Source organism: Rhinopithecus roxellana, chromosome 7 (assembly GCF_007565055.1).
Source record: "Rhinopithecus roxellana isolate Shanxi Qingling chromosome 7, ASM756505v1, whole genome shotgun sequence".
Classification (NCBI taxonomy): Eukaryota; Metazoa; Chordata; class Mammalia; order Primates; family Cercopithecidae; genus Rhinopithecus; species Rhinopithecus roxellana.
The window spans coordinates 64,639,253-64,662,396 of NC_044555.1; positions in this window are offsets into that span (position 1 = coordinate 64,639,253).

Consider the following 23,144-nt stretch of genomic DNA (forward strand, 5'->3'; position numbering starts at 1 on the left):
CATGTTGTAAGGAAGCCCAGGTTCACTGGGGAGGCCTCATGTAGGCACTCTAGTTGGCTGTCCTAGTCTTCAGATCAGCCCAAGCCAGGCTTTAGACATGTGAGACCACAACTTTCAGATGATCCCAGCTCTAAACATTGAGTCACTTTCAGATTTCTAGTCTTTCCAACTGAGGTTCTAGACATCCTGGTGTAGAAACAAGCCATCCTGACTGTATCCCCAAGCAAATTCCTGATCCACAGTGTTCATCAACATAATAAAATGGTTATTGTTCTCTATTACTAAGTTTTGGGGCCATTTGTTACACAACAATGGTAATCAGAAAACATGACCGAACTCTGAATCCATGAGATAGTGAAGGAAGCTCTGTCTACTTTAATGTGAAGAACTACAAATACACACGGCAAAGGGCATAAATGTATGTAATTCTAATATAGGAAGGCCCTGAAGGATTGAGAACAATGCCACAAGCTACCATAGAACCTTATAGTCACTTACGTTGAGGATTCCACTGAGGCCCAGAGAATATTACTGCTTTGTCCATGATCACACAGCACATTGATGTTGGGGCTTCAAAACCAACCCTGGTGTGCATCCAGGACTGTCCACATCTGTGTATTTGCTTGACCCTGAGCTGGAACTGGTTGAACAAACCTGACCTAGGAATGACCTTACCAGTGAAACAGGAGCACAGTGAATGTAGACTGTGGAGGATTTCCTTAGCTTTGAAAAGCTCAGGCTGATACCTATTGTAAATGGCTCAGTATCACTATCTGTATCACTATCTATTGTGCAGTATCACTATCTATTGGACTTCAGCATCCTATGAGTCTGTTTTGTGACTGCACACCCATGATGGGTTACCATTTTTTTAAAGATTATAAATGTAACATGCAAAAATCATATTTGTTACATTTATACATATTTATATCATACATTTGCAGTATGTAGAGGCACTCAGAATATATATTATTTATAAGCATTGCTGTGGCTCAGGTTTGTTAGAAAGGCTCAGAGTGAGAGTGTGTTTGTAAAGTGCTCCAGGGTCCTCTGGGATGAGGGCAGCTATGTAAGTGTAAGTCATTATCATTAAACTAAACTGCCTTCCTCCGATTACTGACAGCACCGAAGAGGTTCTCCCGCCTCCCCGGCCCCTGAGCACGGCCTGGTAATGCTGGGATAATATGAAGATAATATTACTGTAATAAGTGCTTTGCAGCATTTATGCCTTTATTAGCTGCAGCCATATTGTAAGAAAAGGAGAGGCCCCCAGACGCACCAAGGGTTTAGTGCTGAGGGCAGAATACTCAGAGAGGAGAGAAGAATTCTGGGTCCAAGCTAACTGTGGGATAGTGTAGCATGTGGTAAAATTCTCACTCCTCATCCCTTCTTGCAGATCCTATTTTCAGTTTTGGTTGAGCCCCAAATATGCTATTGAGTGTATTTAGGTCTGGAGTTGGGTGGGGTGATTGATACAAGGAGGCCTCTGGAATTCTACTCCTAAGGACTTCCCACTGCATTTTAAGTCACCTCCAAATACAGGGGACTTCCCAAATTGACTGAAGAGGCCCTCAATTTGATGAGGGTATAAATAAGAGGGCCACAATGCCTTGGGCTTCCTAGAATAAAATTAATCTCCACGGCTGAGCAACATCATTGATTGCTCCCCTTGTAATTATGATAGATCATAAAACAATAAGAAGCTTCTGTGTAGTTCTTGTATTTTACAAAGTCCTCTTTCCTCTTAGAGTTGCATGGGGCTGTTCAGTTTCTACACGTATGTAACACCTATTATATAGGTTGCATATATCTTTCTGCAGCACACTTGTGATGAAGAGGCCCTCAAAAGAAATGTGTTTATCATAGCTCTTGGATCTCAGGGCATTGAGAACTCTATAAGTTATATCCACCATCTCATTTGACCCTTCTAACATCTCTGTAAAGTTAGCCTCGTTCTATCATCCCCATTTTATAGATGTGCAAACTGAGGTCTAGAAGGGTTGAGTGAATGACGAAGATTACGTGTCAGGAAGAATCACAACTGAAATACAAGCCTTTTGACCCAAGATCAACAGCCAAAGGAAGATTTTACAGCAGAAAGGGACCTATCTTCCACAGTTTGGCTTTGGAGGAGACAAAATCAAAAGAGAGAAGGCCATTATGATGGTTATCCATTGCTGTATTACAAACAGCCCCAAACCTAATGGTGTGACATAGTGGTAATCATTTTCTCAGCACTCGTAGTTCCAGGGGGCCTGGGCTCAGCAAGGCAGCTCATGGGCTCTCTCATGCTGCTGCAGTTAGATGGATGGAGGTGAGGACATTGCTAAGGCTTCTTCTCTTACATGTCTGGTGCTTGGGCTGAGAACACTGTAACAACTAGGACTGCCACAGTCGGGCACCTGGTGTCTCTGTGTGGTCTCTCAACACAGTTCCTCCAGGATAGTGACTTCAGGACAGCTGGATTTCTTACATGGCAGGTTTGGGGCTCCCAAAGTGAGTGTCCCATGAGAGAGCGAGTGCCAGGTGGAAGCTGTTTTACTTTTTATGATCTAGCCTGGGAAACCACACAGCATCACTTTTTGTTACTTGTGTTACTCTTTATTAGAAGTGAGTCATGAAAGGCAGCTCAGATTCAAGGGGAGGGAAATAAAGCTCCACCTTTTCATGGGGGCACCGTCAAAGAAATTGGAGACAAGTTTGAAAACCATCACAACTCTGCAAACTGTTTCTCACAGAGGCTGTTTTCAGGAGCCCAGCCAGGACTCAGGCAGGGATTAACCACCCCATCCTGACCTTTCCTTTCACCGGCCTCGTTTAGCCAGCCAAATTGCCTGGGACCCTGGCATGATCTGTGAGGTGACCCAGACACTGGCTGATGGCACCATGTTCATGCGCTTTGACGCCAAAAGGCTGTGGTCAGGCCAGGTTCCCCAGGCTGACGCGTGTCCTGCTGAAGGAACAACAGCAACTCTTAATCAAAAGCCCCCAGTAAGAGCCAGGCTTCTCTCAGGAGCGGCAGCCTCAGCGACAGTCCCTGGGCTGGAGTTGCTGAGAAGGTGTGTTTGCCTTTTGACTGAGACACTTTAAAACCCCAGCGTCTAGGTTTCATTTTGAACCTGACAGATAAAAGGCCGACTTTGACTGAGAATATTAACTTTCTGGCTCCCGCCCAAGAAAGCTGAACAGATGAGGAAATAATATAAAATAAAAGGCGTCTGCAAACACTGATTGTCGGCTGCTTTCCATAAAATACGCCCACTGTTATGTGTAACACTCTCTGAGTCTTTCAGTCCTTGGCCCCCTCCCTCTTTTTCCACTCCTGGTGCTGCAAGAACTGCCTTCTCTTATTTAGAAAAAAAAGACAGACAGAGAGAGGAAAGGGTGCATGTGCTAAAAACAAGCTCTCCAGGAGGCACCAAGCAGGTGCACCCACAGGCTAAACCTTCTTACTTTTTGAGGGGATCAGAGGAGGCTGCTAGGTGCCAACCCCAGGAGAACCAGGCATTCTTAACCCCCTCCCCTGCCCTTGCTTGCAGCTGCTTTTAGGTGCCAGAGGAGCAATGGCTGGCTGTTAGGAAGGTGCTTCTAGCTGTGGGGTCTCCTTTGGGCAATGTGGAGGGGCCTGGAAAGGGCCCTGCAGCCGCTCCTGGTTGGCCAATAACAGGCCCAGAAGGCAGCAGGGAAGGAGAGAGGAGGGATGCTGGAGACAGAGGCTGCAGGAAGTGCTTTGTGTTGGGCCTCTCTGCTCCCAACTCCTCAGTTGCTGTCTTAGTGGCCGCCCCTTGATTAGGGGCATAGGCCTGGACTGGGCAGGACCACACTTGTCATATCTTGACCTGCAATCAAGAACACAGGATGACTCTTGTCTAAATCTGCTCAGGCTACCATTACAGAGTACCATGGATTGGGTGGCTTAAATGACAGGAATTTATTTCTTGCACTTCTAGAGGCTGGAAATCTGAGATCCAGGTGCCAGCAGGTTGCAAGTAGGGTACCAGCAGTCCTTGGCATGTAGATGGCTGTCTACTACCCAAGAGTCTCACATCGTCTTTTCTCTGTGAGTGTCTGTGTTCAAACTTCCTGTTCTTATAAGCGCACTTGTTGTATTGTACTAGGGCCCATGCTAAAGACCTCATTTCCGTTTGATTACCTCTGTAGAAACCCTGTATCAAAATACAGTCACATTCTGAGGTACCGGAGGTAAGAATATCAGCATATGAATTTTGAGGAGGACACAGTTGAGCCCATAACAACTCTGTAGCCTAAAAATTAAAATAACAATAGGCGCATGCCTTCACTTGTGTTCAAAGCTGCAGTCTACACCCAGCACACCAGCCTGATGGGCACTTCACACTGTTAGTCACCCTGACTTGGTCTGTCACTGTGTCCAGCTGCCTCTGCTGTTTGTTCTCCTTCATTGCCTGGGTGAATGGAAGGTCAGAGCTTGCAGGCAGGCATGCAAGCAGGCAAGGGGCTCCTTAAGAAGCAGAATCCTGGAGGGCATCAACTCCCTGCACCACCACCCTGGCCACTGCACCGCTGACCTGGTTCATGAGGGAAGGCCTCTGGGCTCTTTAGAAAGATAAAATTACTGGCCAGGCGCGGTGGCTCACGCCTGTAATCTCAGCACTTTGGGAGGCTGAGGCGAGTGGATCACAAGGTCTAGAGATTGAGACTATCCTGGCTAACACGGTGAAATCTTGTCTCTACTAAAAATGCAAAAATTTAGCTGGGTGTGGTGGCGCTTGCCTGTAGTCCCAGTTACTTGGGAGGCTGAGGCAGGAAAATGACTTGAACCTAGGAGGCAGAGGTTGCAGTGAGCCAAGATCGAGCCACTGCACTCCAGCCTGGCCACAGGGTGAGGATCCATCAAAAAAAGAAAAAAAAGAAAAGAAAAGGAAGGAATGAAGGAAGGAAGGAAGGAAGGAAGGAAGGAAGGAAGGAAGGAAGGAAGGAAGGAAGGAAGGAAGGAAAGAAAGGTGGAAAGGAGGAAAGGAAGAAAGGAAAATATAAAGAAAAGATTGCTAAAGAAAGAGGAAGGTGGCCATCTGCCCTGAGCACTTCCCATGTACAAATGGACCAGCAGACAGAAACTGCAACTCTGCCACCAACTAGATCTAAGATACTGGGCATGGAGTCATAGTTCTCCACATCTAAGTTTCTTATCTATAAAATAAAGACAAGGAAATCTATTCATTTGTGATCTGAAACCCCATGGAGTGAGTCCAGTCTACCAAACTCTGTTGGCTGTGCCCATGATGCCAGGCCATTCAGCAGGCCAGATGAGGAGAGCAGCTTCTTTCACACACACACCTTGGGGAAAAATTCAGAGGTTCCCAAGAAGGTAAGACAGTAGCTTTCTACTTGCCTTACCCATTACAGGGACATACTCTGGATTGGCATTCAGAGGTCTGAAGCAGTTGTGGGATCACTGAGTCAGCCTTCAAGGAAACAGAATGGAGGAGAAATATAATTGCTTGGGTTTTTTTGTTTTGTTTTGTTTTTGTTTTGTTTTGTTTTGTTTTTGTTTTTTTGTTTTTTGAGACAAGATCTCTCTCTCTGTCTCCCAGGCGCTGGAGTGCAGTGGAGCAATCACGGCTCACTGCAAGCCTCAACCTCCTGGGCTCAAGTGATTCTCCCACTTCAGCCTCCCAAGTACCTGGACTACGGTCATGTGCCATCATGCTCAGCTAATTTTAATATTTTCTGTAGAGACAGGGTCTCACTGTTGCCCAGGCTGGCCTGGTTAGTCTTGAACTCCTGGGCTCAAGAAATCTTCCTACCTCAGACTCCCAAATTGCTGAGATTACAGACGTGAGCCACCTCCCCCGAACTTGGATTTTTGTTCTTCTTCTTCTTCTTCTTCTTCTTCTTCTTCTTCTTCTTCTTCTTCTTCTTCTTCTTCTTCTTCTTCTTCTTCTTCTTTTAACTACAACCCACAGTAAAAAATTCTCACCACAGCCCCTAACATTTTCTCTCTCTCTCTCTCTCTCTCTTTCTCTCTCTCCCCCAACAGTATGTACCTTCAAATTATGTCCAGACCCATTGACAATATCTCAACACCTCCACTGCTTGCTTCCACCTTGGTCTAAGTCACCATCATCTATCACATGGATTATCTCAGCAGCTTCCTAATTTGTCTCCTGGCTTCATCCCTTGCTCTCATTCAGTCATTTTGCAACCCAGCAGTGAGAATGAGCCCATTACAAAGGTAGTCAGATTGTGTCACTCCTTGGTTCAAAATCCTCCCAGGGCAAACCTCAAAGGAAAAACTAAAGTCCTTCTGGGTGCCAGCAAGGTCCTCTGTGCTTGGGCCCCTCGGACCTCACCTTCTACTGCTCTTCCCCTTGTTCCCCATGCCCCAGCCACACTCGCTTCCTTGTTACTCAGACATGCCAGAGCCTTTCCACTTGCTGTTTCCCCTGTCTGGGACACTTCCTCCCACCTCATTGCCTGCTTCTGAAAAGGCTATGGGCTGTAGGAGGGACTCAACTGCTCTCTTTCAGGATTTATGGGGAAAGTTAGAGTTTCTTCCATGTAGGGCTCCCTGTGCCCACTTAAATCCCTGACCACAGACTGCCAAAAGGGAACAGTGCCCACTCCTGGCAACTTCAGCAAAAATCAGTTGACCATACTACTATGAGTTTATTTCTGGATGCTATATTCTGATCCAGTGATCTCTGTGTCTAGCCCTTTGCCAGTCCACACTGTCTCAATTACTGTAGCTATAGAGTAAGTCTTAACATGGAGAAATGTGATTTGTTGATTCTTTATTCTTTTTAAAATTTGTTTTAGCTACTTTCCTTGCCTTTCTATATAAATTTTAAGATCAGCTTGTTTATATGTACAGAAGTCTTGCTTGGATCTTGACTGGTATTGCATTTAATCTATACATCATTTCTGGAGAGAATTCACATATTGATTTATACTAAACTAACAATCCATGACCATGGTATATCACTTTTCCATGATATACCCATTTTTCTTCACTTTTAAAAGACTTCTTTGATTTATTTCATCACTGTTTTATAGTTTTCAGCATAAAGATCCTACACATACTTTTTCACATTTATGCCTGAGTAGTTCAATCTTTCAGAGTTATTATGAATTGTGTTGTTTTAAATTTTGGTTTATAGGTGTACCCTACTAGTGCATAGAATTACTGTTTAGTTTTGTATGTTGAACTTCTATCTGCAACTTTGCTAAACTCACTAGTTCTAAGGGTTTTTTTTTTTTTCTTTTAGTTTTGTTTTTGTTTTGCAGATTTCTTGGGATATTCTGTGTAGACAATCATGTTGCCTACACATAGGCACAATTTTATATCTTCATTTCCAAATATATGCCTTTTATTTCTTTTTCTTGACTTACAGCACTGCCTAATTCAGTGGTGTTGAATTGGAGGGTTAATTGTGGTCATTCTGGCCTTGTTGCTGATCATAGGGAGAAAGTATTGCATTTTTTACCATTAAATATGATATTAACTCTAGGTTTTTTGTAGATGCCCCTTTATCGGGCTAAGGGATAGTTCTTTTTTTCTAGTTTTATTTTTCTTTTTATTGTGGATGAATATTGAATTTTATTAAGTGCTTTTTCTGCATAAATTGCTATGATCTTGTGGTTTTCTTCTTCTTTAAATTGTCAATATTGTGAACTACTCTATCTATTTTTGAATACTGCATTTCTAAGATAAACCCCGCTTGGTTGCTTTATTGTTTTCTATATTGATGGATTCAATTTTCTAATGTTTCACTGAGAATTTTTGTGTCTATGTTCATGAGAGGTATTAGTGTGTAACTTTCCATTATTGAAATCCCTTTGTCTGGCTTTGGTATCAGGGCAATGTTGGACTTATAAAATGAGTTGGAAAGTGTTCCATCTTCTACTGTTTTCTGAAGAGATTTTAAAAAAACTGATGCTATTTCTTCTTTAAATGCTAGGTAGACTTTACCATCTGGGCCTAGAGATTTCTTTTTGAAAGGTTTTTAACTATGAATTTAATTTATTTAATAGGTAAAGGATTATTCAGGTTATCTATTTTATCTTGGGTGAATTTTGCAAATTTGTGATTTACAAGAAATTGGTCTATTTCATCTAAGCTTCTATGTAGACGACCATCTTGCTGGCATGTAAGAACAATTTTATTTCTTCCTTTCCAATGTATTTTCTTTTTATTTCTTTTTCTTGACTTACTATACTGAATAATTCACTGGTGTGGAATTGGAAGGGGGTAATTGTGGTCATTCTTGCCTTGTTTCTGATCATAGGGAGAAATTCATGTTAAATTCATGTACATAGAGTTGTTCATATTATTTATTTATTATCCTTTTCATGTTTGCAAGGTCTATAACGATAATCTTCTTTCCTTCCTGATATTGGTAATTTGTGTTTTCTTTCTTTTATTCTTTCTCAGCCTTGCTAGGGATTTATCAATTCTATCGATCTTTTCAAAGCTCCAGTTTTGGGTTTGGTTGATTTTATCTATTATTTATTTGTTTTCAATTTTATTCATTTCTGCTCTTAACTATTTCCTTTCTTCCATTTGATTAGGGTTTATTTTGTTCTTTTTCTAATTTGTTAAAATAGGAACTGTTTGTTGTTATTATTCAAGACCTTTCTTCTTTTCTACTGTAAGCATGTAATGCTATAAATTTCCTCTAAGTCCTGCTATGGATACGTTGTACAAATTTCAATATGTTGTATTTTTATTTTCATTCATTTTGGAACATTTTTCAATTTCCCCTCCTATTTCCTCTTTCACCCATGGATTTTTTAGAAGTACTGTGTTAACTTTCCCAGTATTTGGAGTTTTTCCTCTTACCTTTCTATTATTGATTTCTAGTTTAATTCCATTATGGAACACACATTGGATAATTTCACTTCTTTTAAATTTGTTAAGATTTGTTGTATGTTGTTTATCTTAGTGAATATTTCATGTTCACTTGAAAAAAAAATGTGTGCCCTGCTGTTGTTGGGTGGAATATTCTATAAATGTCATTTAGGGTCAGGCATGGTGGCTCACACCTGTAATCCAAACACTTTGGGAGACTGAGGTGGGCAGATCACTTGAGGTCAGGAGTTCGAGAATAGCCTGACAAATATGGTGAAACCTCATCTCAGTTAAAAATTCAAAGATTAGGCCGGGCGCGGTGGCTCAAGCCTGTAATCCCAGCACTTTGGGAGGCCGAGACGGGCGGATCACGAGGTCAGGAGATCGAGACCATCCTGGCTAACATGGTGAAACCCCGTCTCTACTAAAAAATACAAAAAACTAGCCGGGCGAGGTGGCGGGCGCCTGTAGTCCCAGCTACTCAGGAGGCTGAGGCAGGAGAATGGCGTAAACCCGGGAGGCGGAGCTTGCAGTGAGCTGAGATCTGGCCACTGCACTCCAGCCTGGGCGACAGAGCGAGACTCCGTCTCAAAAAAAAAAAAAAAAAAAAAAAAAAAAAAAAAAAAAAAAAAAAATTCAAAGATTAGCTAGGCATGATGGTACACACCTGTAATCCCAGCTACTCAGGAGACTGAAGCAGGAGATTTGCTTGAACCTGAGAGGCAGAGGTTGCAGTGAATTCTGAGATCATGCCACTGCACTCCAGCATGGGCAATAGAGTGAGACTCTGTCTCAAAAAAAAAAAAAAAAAAAAAAGTCAATTAGATCCAGTTGGTTGGCATTGTTTAGTTCTTCTATATGCTTGCTGATTTTTTGCCTACCAGTTCTATTACTGAAAAAGAAAGTTTGAAAAATTTCGAACTATAGTTGCTTATTTGTTTATTTCTTTTTTTAGTTCTGTCAGTTTTTGCTTTATATAGTAGAAACTCTTTTGTTAGGTGCCTGCATATGTCGCACTGTTATGTCTTCTTGGCAAATTGAGCCCTTTTTTGTTATATAATGTCCATCTTGATTCCTGGTAATGTTCTTTGCTCTGAGGTCTCCTTTATCTGTTCTTTAATAGAACCACCCCAGCTTTCTTTTGATTAGTGTTTGCATGGTACATCTTTTGCCTCCTTTCACTTTTAACCTGTGTATATCATCGTATTCGAAATGAGTTTCTTGTAGACAGCATATAGTTGAGTCAAGTTTTTCTTTTATTAATCAATTCCAATCATCTTTCTTTAAACTGGTGTTTTTAGATCATGTATATTAATGTACTTACATATATTTGGATTAATTCTACCATTTTATTATTTAGTTTCTGTTTGCTCTCTCTATTTTTTGTTTTTCTGTTTCCCCTTTCTTGCCTAATTTTGGGTTACATGAATATTTTTTAAATTTTTTATTTTTGGAAAAAATTTTGATTTATAGAAAAGTTGCAGTGATAATATAGGAAGTTATTGTATACTCCTAACTTACTTTCAACTAATGTTAGTACCTTATATTACTATGGTACATTTGTCAAAATTAAGAAAACAATAATTGGTACATTATCATTAACTAAACTCAACCTGATTGGATTTTGCCAATTTTTCTACTTGTATCATTTTTTTCCTATTCTGAGATTCAATCCAGCAAACCACATTGTATTCAGTCACAGTGTTATTTGAACATTTTTAATATTCAGTTTTATCTATTATGATTTTAGCTATATTTCATATAGTTGTTTTAGTGGTTGCTCTAGGGATTACAAAATACATATGCACTTAACTTTTCACCATCAACTTAGAATCAATGTTTTGCTACTTCAATTAGAATATAGAAAACATACTACAATTTGGGACCCTTTGCCCTCTCCCTTTTGTGCTGTATTTGTCTTATATATATTACATCTTATATATATTAAAATCTCCAGAAGACAATGTTATAATTTTTGCTTTTGATGACCAAACATATGTTAAATATCTCAAAATCAAAAATAATCTATTATATTTACCCAGACATTGACCATTTTTGTTGCTCTTCCTTTATTTCTGATATTCCAAGTTTCCTTCTTTTATATCTCTTTTGTTTGAAAGACTTATTTTAGCAGTTCTTTTAGAGCAGATCTACTGGCTATAATTCTCTTAGTTTTCTATCATATGCAAATATCTTTATTTCACCTTTATTCATTCCTAAAGTTTACTTTTGCTCAATTTGGAATTGTGCTGACAGTGTTTTTTCTTTCAGCACTTTAAAAATGTTGTGCGGCTTTCTTCTAGCCTCCATCATTTGTAATGAGCTAACCATGGTCATTCAAATTGCTGTCACTCTACAGGGAAAGTATTGTTTTTCTTGGACAGCTTTCAAGAGTCTTTCTTCGTCTTTACTTTTCAACAGTTTATGATGTGTCTAGGTATAGATTACTTTAGGTTTATCTTATTTGTGATTCAGTCAGCTTCTTGAATATGTAGGTTTATGTCCTTTGTTAAACTTGAGAAATCTTCAGCCATTATTTCTTCAAATAATTTGTCAGCATTTCACTCTTCCCCCCTCCTGTCTGGGTCTCTGATGACATTAATGTTAAACCACACAGGTCCCTGATGTTCTACTCATTTTCTTCAGCCTGTTTTCTATTATTCAGATTGTATAGTTTCTATTGATCTATCTCCACATTCACAGACTTTTTGTTCTCTTATTAAGTCTATCCTGGAAGTTTTAAAATTTCAATTATTTTATTTTTCAGTTGTGAAACTTCCATTGGTTCTTCTTCATAGCTTCTATTTCTTTACTGAGACTTTCTGTTTTAGGATTTGTTCCAAGAGTGTTTGCAATTGCTTACTTGAACACTTTTTAAGTATCTGCTTTGAAATATTTATCCAATAATTCCAACAAGTGCTTCAATTCATCGTTGGCATCTGTTGATTGTCTTCTCGCATGTGAGTTGAAATTTTTATGGTTCTTGGTATGCTGAGTAATTTGAAGTTGTTTCCTGAATATTTTGAGTATTATACTATAAGACCCTGGGTCTTGATTAAATTTTATAGAGGATATTGATATTTTTGTTTTAGCAGGCACTTGGTCTAGTTAGGATCAGGCTACAAATTACCATCTTCCTTCTTTGGGTTATGGTTCCTATGTCAGTTCAGTTTTCTAAGGCTTTGTAGTGCACTTCAGATTTGTCTTGGGTGTGAACCACTGTGGCCTGTCTGGGATCTGGCCAGTGATCTATTTCTTAGTTCAGTTCTCAAAGTCTTTGGTATGCTGATTAAGATCAGAACCATGCATATGCAGTTTGAGGGTGACTGGAAATAAAGTTTCGAGAATTTTTTGATTGGAGAGTGTCACAATGAAGTAGGAGAACATTCTAAAACAAAAATGTGCCGGCATGTCTAGATAAAACAGAGCCATCCTAGGGTGTCAGGAATCTCAGAAATGAGGGTTATTTTATCCCCATCACAGATGCTACACAACTGGTCCATAAGCAGTGATACCAGTGGAGGTCTTTGGCAGCTAAATAGAAAAAGAAAAGAATTAATTATCATATAACACAATCAATCCATAAGTTCTTCCATTCATAGATACCAGATTGGGGTTCTTAAACATCTCTCAGGCCACTATTCCATGATTCCTTTTTTCTCTGTAGGCTAGGTAAACTTGAAAATGACTGTCACCTTACTGTCAGTTATCACCGTGATTACTGCCATCTGAAGATAATTTTGCATGTTTCAATCTGGCTGTTTTTGTTTTCAAGAAAAAAAAACACACTGAAGGGATTTTCTTAAGAAATTATCTTAACCACTTAATGCTGGAGCAACTTAGGTCTGAGTTCTTGGTCCTTCCATTCTCAATCACCGATCACAATTTTAGTGATTCAATCTAGTCTCATTACCTTAAACAGAATACATATGCTAATATCTCCCACATTTATACCTCTAGCCCAGACTTCCCCCTTTGACTCCAGAATTGCACATCCAAAATAAAACTCAACACTTCACTTGAATACATACTAGGTATATGAAAATTCAAATGTTCTAAATTGTAGTCAACCTGCTTCTGCCCTTGCAGTGTAGTCTATTCTTGGCACATCAGCCAGAGTGAACCTTTTAAAACCTAAATTCAAGTAAATCCCTTCTTTGCTCAGAACCCTCCATCTCACCCAGACTCAAGACCCAAGTCTTATAATGGCCTACCGAGACCTTCACAATCTGGCCTTGCTAGTTTCATCTCATAGTTCTAGTCCCCCTTGCTCATTTGGTTATGGCCACATTGGCCTCTTTGTTGTTCCCCTAATACCCCAGAATATTCCTACTTCATGGCCTTTTTGCACTGGCCATCTTGCTCCCTGGGACTGTCTTTCCAGCTATTCATAAAGCAGGCTCCCTCACATGTCTTCTTTTTAGTGAGACTCCATGACCACCTAACCTAAATTTGCAACCTCACCTTTGCCTTTCTGTGCATTACTTCTCTCCTACCAGATTATCTAACATATTATATAATGTACCTAATCATTAATTTTCTAGAATACGAACTCCATGAGGGCAAATGTTTTGGTTTTTTCCTCTGTCATGTTTCCTGCTGTGTGCTCAGGGCCTGACACGTACTAGATGCTTGATAAATATATGTTAAAAGAATGAGTAAAAGTACTCCCTGGGTCTGCTTTAACCATAGGCTATAGAAGACAAAAGTTTTCACTTTTTATTGAGTGCTTCCAAATGTGGACAACAAAAAGTTCCTGAGTATTTTTACAAGAGCAAATTTGATGTCATTGATGGTTTAAGATCTTCTGCAAGAAATCAGTGGCTTAGACACCTGCTGTTACTGCATCCTCCTAGAATTGAATATCAGAAATGCCAAAAGCGTGAGGTTCTGCACAGATTGACTCTTTGCAAGGTGTTGGAAACAGGTACCGAATTAGAAACTGAGAGATTTGTACTTGGATTGATTCACAGGTTTCAGCGTTTCAACTTCCCAAGTGCTGCTGCTGCTGCTAGTTTCTGAAATATCTTGCAAACGGCCTTCCCAGCTCTTGCTGGTGTGTGCACGTGCACACACAGGCACACTCACGTGTTTTCGTACACCAGGTGATGCTCCAACAAAACTCAATCCTCATCCCAGCTTAAATCTGGAGGGCTGAGATGATTGCTTTAAGGAGGCTGTTGCCAGGACAGAATTTTCCAAGCTCCCCAGTTCCCAAGGGAATGAGGTGTGTATGATGGTGTCCACAGTTCCCTCCCACATCTGACAGCACAGAAATACTTCACTGTGTCGTGGTGGTTTAAACAGGCGTGACAAGATTGTGATTTCAAACCTGTATAAGTCACAGACACCTGAGCAATTGTGGCTTCTCTGCCATCTTACTGGCAGACAAGGTTAAATACCTGGTGATTCTTCAGTCTCAGAACTGACCCTCAGCCCTTTCTTCTCATCCACAATGTGAGATTGGTCTGTATTTCCTTCTGGAACCTTTCCCTTTTTCACCGTGACCCTGAGTCCCCAGGAATCCAGCCCCAAAGGGCTGCAGAGTTCTGTGACAGAAATTGTCTGCTGGATTTGTAACACAGAATGGTTATTTGAGGTGCTTTGTTTCTTATGTATCTGTGTTAAATGAGTTGCAGACACGCAGACACTATTATAGAAGTAGAACCCGAGGAAAATTAGAAATCTTTTTCTGTAAAACATACCTAAGGCTCACGAAAGTGCATATAGTTTTATGAATACCAGAGACTACTGGAACCCCAGGTTAAAAGTATCACATCTAAGGTGTCAATGACCTATTTTCTAATTGGTTTTATAGATGTATAATTAGCATACAGCAAAATGCACCCATTTTAAGTGTATAGTTTGATGACAATTGTATACACCCATGCAACCACTACCCCACCAAGATACAGAAAATTTCCATCTCTCTAGAAAATTCCTTGTGCTCCTTTCCAGTCAAAACCTCCTCCTCCCCCCACCAAAACAACCACTATTCTGACCTCTATCACCATAGATAAGTTTCGCCTGTTCTACAACTTCCTGTAAGTGGAATCCTTCTGTGTCTGGCTCCTTTTGTTAAACATGTTTTTGAAATTCACCCACAACGTTGCATGTATTCATAGTTTATTATTTTATATTGCTTAAAATATGGTTATACCATTATTGGTTTGTACATTCACCTACTGATGGATATTTGAGTTATTTCCAGGCTTGGGATGTTACAAATAATGCTGTTCTGACAATTCATCTACAAGTCTTTTTACATATGATTTCTCTTGGGCAAATACCTAGGAGTGGAATGATAAGCATATGTTTAACTTTTTAAGAAGCTACGTAACTTTTCGAAAGTTGGTTTTATCATTTTACTTTCCCATTAGCAGTGTAGAGGAGTTCCAGTTGGCTTTTGTATGTCAAAAGAAGGTTCTAGGGAAAAGGCAATGATTAGCTCTCAGGACTGACAATAGTGGAAAATTTTAGATGTTAGTGGTGGAAGAGGGGAGCTTCCCAGAGCTCCACAAATCACACCACATGAGGTATATTTCAATTGGTCTGTCTGCTCTGCTTCCTCCAGAAATTAACTTCCTGATATATATGTGCACAACAGGAAGGGAGCCAATGAAAGGAAGTGGCTTTGAGGAGATCAATTAGGGCAGGGCAGGGTGGAAAGAGCACTGGACTTGTAATGAAAAGTCCTACGTTCAAGTCCTAGTTCTTCCATGGACCAGGTGGTGATTATGATCCTTAGCCTGTGTCTCATTATTCTCATCTGTGAAATAGGGAATATAAAGCCCACCCTACCTGATTCACAAGGTTAGAGTGAGGCTTAGCCCTGGTAGAGGAGCCATGTGTGCAAGAACTTTACTAAGGGAAAGATTGTAACGGCATTGATGTGGCTGACAACTGCCCAGATTCTCAAAATTCTAGAGTCTTGGAGTCCAGGCAGAGAGGCAGAGTGAAGGTATGGATGGTCCCACTTCCTGAGCAGGGGCAAAGTCTCATATAGAAGAGCATCCTGCCCTGCTCTCAACCTAAAATTTTGGCTGGGGAGCATTAGCAGGGACAATTGCAAGACATCAGAAATTAGAGACCTGGGTGCCACTCTCTGCTGCATTACCAACAGACAGAGTTCAAAGTTCCTTTGAACTTCCCTGGGCTTAAATTTTCTCACCAATAAAATTAAGGTGATGACATCTTCCTTTCCATCCGTCTCCGAGAGTTCAAAGATCTCTGTGAGATATAAGTATCATTGAAAACTGCTGCACTGTTCATTCCCATGAACAGTGGATGGATGGCTGGGGCTAGAGCTGGAGCTGCCAAGAAAGCCAGGGCTTTGGAGTTTGACACACCCAGGCTCAAGTCCTGCTGAAGCCTCAACCCCTTACTTACCATCTTAAGCCTCAGGTCCCCTATATGTAAAATGGGGATAGTGATACCTCTGAGGCTGGAGGATTAAATGCGTCAAAGAATGCGGATACAGTGCCAGGCCCCAGGATGAGCAGCGTGAAGCTGCTCAGTAAATGAGATAGTGGTAGCTAAGTAAGAAGGTTAAAATGACATCCACTGGCCACAAGCCTGTGACCTTGATAAATGTTATGTTACTTATCCTCTTACATCTGGTGGGATCACAGGGAAGCACATTGTGAGATGTAGGTGGACATGGAGATGTGAGTGCAAGAGGTTTATTGAGGCGTTCCCTTGGAATCAGCAGCAGTGGGTGAGTAAAGAAGGCAGGGATGGGTCAAGGAAGGAGTTGAGCTGCTGCAGTGTGGTCACAAAGGAGACCTCAATTGAATCCCTGGGACCTCTGGAGCTGGGGTAGCCTCACTGAACTGTCCAGCATCCAAGTGAGGCAATGAGCCTTTATACCCCTGCATAACCCTGTCATTGAATGTGGGCTGCCCCCCTGAAGGGGTGTGACCTTAAAAGTGTTTTCTGAAAGGACAGTCAATGTGAACTGTCCCCATGTCAACACTCCCAGCAGCTGGGGGAATAAGTGCCACCGTCCTGAAGGGACATCTGCATCCATTAAACCTCTCTGTACCTCAGTTTTCTCATCTAAAAAATGTGGATAATCATAGTGCCTACCTTATTGGTTTAGATCAGGATTAAAAGAGTTAATACATAGAAAGTCCTTAAAACAGTGGCTGCTGCATATTATTTGTAGTACTAGGATTTTAGAAAACATCCAATACATCTTTTTCAAATGAATGAATAGATGAATGAGCTCTTTCAACCCTGTACAGAATAAAAAACAAATGTCGTGTTTGCTCATTTTGGGGAAAAAAGCCCACTAGCCAGGTGACAAAGCATTTGGCTGGAAAGCAGAGAATTCAATACATTTTAAACCACGGGACTCCTGTGCAGAGGAAATTTAAATCTCCTTTTCAAAACATTTGCTGCACCTGAGGGTCCGGTATTCCCCATGTGTGCATTGCCAGAGTCCTTTACCCTCAGTGTGTTGAGCTGCAGTATGGGGATTTGACAGCTGAAGACAGCTCAGCAGGGTGCAGGAAAGCAGACATTTAATGTGCTTTGACAATACAAAGGGTTATATAAACGACCCAGTTTCTGTAATTTTGCTGTAACTGTCATGAGAATTGCTATAGACAGATACGGAGAAGGCCCTGTTTATGCACTTAAACTTTAAAAGATTTAACCACTGAACACAGTCTCTTTCTCTTCCCCTCCCCTCCTCGCAATCCTGCATTTAAATTGCATGGAGGTGGGGGTGCAGAGCCAGGGGATGGCAGTTGAAATAATGGGTTGCCTTTATCCGCCCAGCTTCTGGATCAGCGCCCTACTTTCTGACTCCTGGGCCAAGCGCCTGCCCCTGGCCAGCCTTCTCTGGAAGATTTCCTTCCCTACCTGCTCACGACAAGATACTGAGAGGGGGAGGGATGGCAGGAAGTGAAATGCACTGGCTCTGAGCTTACGGCTTTTGCCCAATTTAAATCTGGTTCCCATCCCAGTGTTCAGAGCACGTTGCTGTTTGATTCTTGCCATCTCGTCTTAGAAGACTTTTCCCAAGGTCGGGGTGGGGATAGTTCTAAAGCCAGACAGGCAGGAGGCAGGAGGGTTTATACAGGCAGATACCACAGGCTTCCAAGCTAAGTGCCTTAGCGGGGAGAGCTCCCGGCTGCTGCTGACATTTCTCAGACAGGAGATCAATAAGTGGGCAGAGCTTGAAAAGCAAATCATGCTTCGACCTGCCCTGGGGAACCCTCAGCAACTGTCATGGTAGAGAAGGTGTCCCAGAGGAGGCCAGGAAAGACAGGGGGACGCAGAGAGCCTTGATATTCTGAGATGGGGGAAGGGAAATAGCGACTGCCCAAGGAGATGAAAGGGGCAGATGCTGCCATCCTCCCTACTCCCATCCTCCCTACTCCCATCCTCCCTTCACAGTTCTTGCTGAGTGTGTTAGCAAGAATCTTCCAGAGAAGGCTGGCCAGGGGCAGGCCCTGACTTCCGCTTCCTAGGTAAAACCAGACATTTGGAGGTGAATCTGCAGCTGATGTAGCATTTCCAGTCCAAATGAGCTTGGCTTGAGCATGGAAAGCTGCCCCAGCTGAGAGACCCTCTATCTGTGGTTGAGCCCCTGCTACTGTCTGTCCAACCAGCACCCAGGAGGAGTTTAAGTATTTCTCCACACTCCAATCACATGGTCAAGAAAATTTTCTAAAGCAGATAGTCATGCACTCACACACACAAAGTGGACCCCACAGAACTGGAAGTGGGTACAAAACTTGGTTCTGATCTGGTAAGCCTAGTCCACTCCAATAATTGAAACACTCTCTTTTGGAAATTCAGTCTCCTTGACTTTAAATAGTCCTTGTCTTAGTACGTTTCGTGTTGCTATAAAGGAATACCTAACACTGGGTAATTTATAAAGACAAAGGTTTTTATTTGGCACACAATTCCGATGTCTGGAAAAGTTCAAGATCAGGTAACTGGTGAGAGCCTCAAGCTGCCTTCACTCTTGGTGGAAGGCAAAGAGGAGCTGATGGGTGCAGAGATCACATGGTGAAACAGAAAGCAGGACAGTGAGGAAGAAGACGCTGGGCTCTTTTAACAAACAGCTCTCAAGGGAATTAATAGAGTGAGAACTCACTCACTCCTTCCAGAATGGCACCAAGCCATTCACGAGGGATCCACCCCCACCCAACACCTCCCATTAGGCCCCACCTCCAACACTGGGGATCAAGTTTCAGCATGAGGTTTGAAGGGAACAAATACTCAAACAGAGCAGTCGCTCTCTCTCCAGTTTGCTTTCCTTTACTTGATCTGCTCCAAGATGGTACCTGGGTATGGGGTGGGAACATGCCACATCCTTCTGGTGGTGGAGGAAGGGTATCTATACAGTGCTATCATTCCAATTCCTGGGCCCTTCATGTCTCCACCAAAACAGATGTCCCACAACGCTGACAACTGCTGTAGTCCCTGGTTAGTGAACCTGTGGTGTCCTGTCTGCTGACTCGGTCCCTACTCAGCCCTGGCTGCTATTGAATGTCCCCTGAGACATGGCCATGACCTCTATTCAATCTCCTATTCAGGTGGCCCAATCCACTCACTTGACTCTAGAACTTTTTCCTTTTTTGAGCTCTTCAGCCTGTGTCTTGCCAACATCTATGTTCCCCTAGAGGCCTTTGAGCATTTCTAACATCTTTTGTGTGCCAAATGGAGCCCAGGATAGCTCAGGAATGCTAACTCTACTTGCTCTCTGCCTCATCAGTAGCTACTTGAGGTTACTGCAGGTACACAATGCTACGCTGGCTCCTCCTGGAGTCCCAGACAGAGAGTAAAATGACTGCACTTCTGCCGTTGGCTTTTCCTTCACTCCAATCAGACAATTTCCCTCTCTGAAACTTTCATCCAAACAGAGCTAGAAACAGCAGGATTTTCTGGTCTAGTTGAGGCTTCACTCTTGCTACATATACTGTCTTCCTGATCCAAGTTTCCTCATGGTTTAGCCTTCATGGCAGAGGCTGGATGGAGAAAGAAATAGTTTATCTTCTCAGTTTGGGTCCTTTTGAAAGCAAAGCATGACACAAAGTCCTGGGTGAAGGTAGCTTATTTCAAAGGTGATCCCAGTGAAGAAGTAAAGTGAATGAATGGAGAAAAAAGAAAGGATTAAGACAGATTAGGAACAAATATCAATATAATGGAGGGCAACAGGACTGATTTCCCAGGAAAGCATATAGAATGCCTTGTAGAATTGTCCACTGGAAGGGCAGGAGGCTGGGGCATTTATTCACTAGCCACTGTCTGACTCTGATGAGGATTGTCCCTGAGGATGTTAACTTTCTCCCATTTCTGAGCTACACAAGCACATGACCAAGGCAAACTTTCACATAAGTAGTGAAAGTTCAGGGGCAGAAAGAAGACAGACCCTCGGCTAGAGGTAAGTCTGCCCATAGCAGCTGAGGCTGAAACTGGAGGTGGGCCAAGGGGATGATGAGGGTCTTTAGAAGTGTCTGATATACTTCCCCAGAGGAAATTTAAATGAGGAGGAATTCTTTAGAACATATTGCTGTATGCCTTAAATATTTGGTCTAATCTCCTTGTTTTAATGGGGGAAAACTGAGTCTCTACAAAGTCCTGATTCACCCAACATCAACATGGTCAAACCCTGAGCCATATCTACAACCTGAGTGCTGGAAATTCAGGTCAGAGCTGTTTTTGCTGTATCATAAAAATCCATTCATCCAACAGTAGGATCTTTATCAATTATCCATGATGTTCATAGGATTGTGAAGTATAATGATAGTTCCTGCTTTCCAGGAAGTTGTAATCTAGATGACAGAAGTTTGTTCCCTAGTCATTGTATGTACTTCTTAGAAAGGGTACTGGCTTAAGTACCCTCTATTCAATCAGCTAGTACTCCAGAAACATAAGGAAGAGACCAAAAGGCACCCAAAATACAGAGTGCCTATGAGAAATATGCACTCAGAAAATTGTAATTGGATATTAATCTGAGCTAGGAAGGTGTAGCAGGCAGTCTCTAAGAGTCTTGTTCCCAAGATCCCTGCTTCCTAGTATTCATCCCTACGCTTGTGAAATAGTCTCCCCTTTGAGTATAGGCTGGACCTAGTAACTCACTTCTAATGGATAGATTATGGCAGAAGTGATGAGATGTCTCTTGCAAGATTAGGTTATAAAAAGACCATGGCTTCAGTTCTGGGTGCTTTCTCTCATACCTTCTTGTGTTGTTTGCTCTGGAGGTGGTCAGCTACCATGTCATGAGACAACCCTCTAAAGAGGTCCATGTGAGTGAACTTGGAAACACATCCTCCCCAGGTTGAGTCTTGAGATGAGACTACAGCCCCAGTGATACCTTAATTGCAGCCTCATGAGAGACACTGAGCCAGAGGACCCAGCTAAGCCATACCCAGGTTTCTGATCATACGATACTGTGAGATAATTTTTTGTTGTTTTCCATTGCTAAGTTTTGGAGTGATTTGTTATACAGCAATAGGTGATTGATACAGAAAGCACTGCATTAGATGTTGGCAATGAAAGTATGAGTAAAACGCATGGACTTATGAGCAAGTAACAGAAATCTATGCAAACTACCTTAAGCAGAAAGGAGCATGTATTGGAAGGATTTGTGGTTGTTTCCCAGAAATCAAGGGCAGGAAGGGCAACAGTGCTCATGAAGACTGGAGCCAGAACTTAAGATCTGTTGAGAACTAGGTAGTGAGTCACTTTTTTTCCTGACTTCCTCTGTCTATGATGCCATTAAATCTTCTGTGATGGCCTCCTTCTGTCAAAATGACAGACATTTTCTATTTCTCCTTGTACATGGGAAAAATCCAACACCCTAAGGGATCTTACATGTTGTGACAGTTAACTTTACATGTCAACTTGACTGGGCTAAAGTATGCCCAGGTAACTGGTGAAACAGTTATTTCTGGTTGTGTCTGTGAGGGTGTTTCTGGAAGAGATTAACATTTGAATCATTAGACCAAGTAAAGATCTGCCCTTACCAATATGGGCAGGCATCATCCAATCCATTGAGGGCTAAAATAGAACAAAAATGCAGAGGAAGAGCAAATTTGCTCTCTCTTCTTGAGTTGGGACATCCATCTTCTACTACCCTTTGACATTGGTGTTCCAGGTTCTCAAACTTTTGGACTTGGATGGAGACTTACACACCATTGGTTCTCCAGTTCTCAGCCTTTTGGACTTTGACTAGAACTGTACCATTGGCTTTCCTGGGCCTTCAACTTGCAGATTACAGATCATGGGACTTCTCAGCCCCCCAAATCATGTAAGCCAATGAGTCATAACAAATCTCTTTCTTTCTACCTTTCTTTCTTTCTCTTTCTTTCTTTCTCTTTCTTTCTTTCTTTCTTTCTTTCTTTCTTTCTTTCTTTCTTTCTTTCTTTCTTTCTTTCTTTCCTTTTCTTTCTTTTCTTTCCTTCTTTCTTTCTTTCTTTCTTTCTTTCTTTCTTTACTTCTTCTTTCTTTCTTTCTTTCTTCTTTCTTTTCTTTCTTTCTTCTCTCTCTCTCTCTATATATATATATAGTTCTGTTTTTCCAGAGAACCCTGACTGATGGACATGTTTTTTCCATTTGTGTATAACAGATATTTACTTAAGTTGCTGTGACCAAATTCCCAATTCCTGAAAAAGAACATCAATAGGCACATCTTAGATCTGTTGTACTTTTTTGGTCCCTTTAAGAGAGGAAGCAAATGGGGTTATGGAGCTGGCTGTCCACTCGGAAGGGACTTTTTTGAGAAGAAGATATGGCAAATGCAGGCAAAGTAACCAAGAAGTTTCTTGAAGTGCCCTCAAGAAGCTTGCTATTTATTTGACTTCGCTGAGAAGAAAGGAATCTGGACTTCAGTGCATTATACTGGCACATTCTTAGCTGGAGGCCTGGGAGTAGACTAGAGAGAGCCATGCACTGAGGCCTAGCTGAGTGTCTTCTGAAAACCCCTAAGTTTTGGTAGGCTTCAGGTTCCTCACCTATGAAATAAGCAGTTGGACCTCAAGTGATCTCTACTGGCTCTCCTACCTTCAAAATTCTGTAACTCTAAGGGAATGAGAAAGCAGAGGTGGCATCTCCAGATGTCCTCATGGAAATGTGGTACCTGTCGTTGTGTGACCAGATAGTCAAGGTCTCCATCATGTGCTGGAGGTGCTCAGGGATATGAGATCCCTGGCCAACACTAAGATCAGTAGTTTCGATCTTTAGAACAATTAAACCATGATGCCCCAGTTTTTAGAAAAAAGGCATGTATTTGTGGGCAAAGATGCAGATACACTGAACTTTAGAAGCTCTCAGTGGCCTTGAGCCTTATACGGTT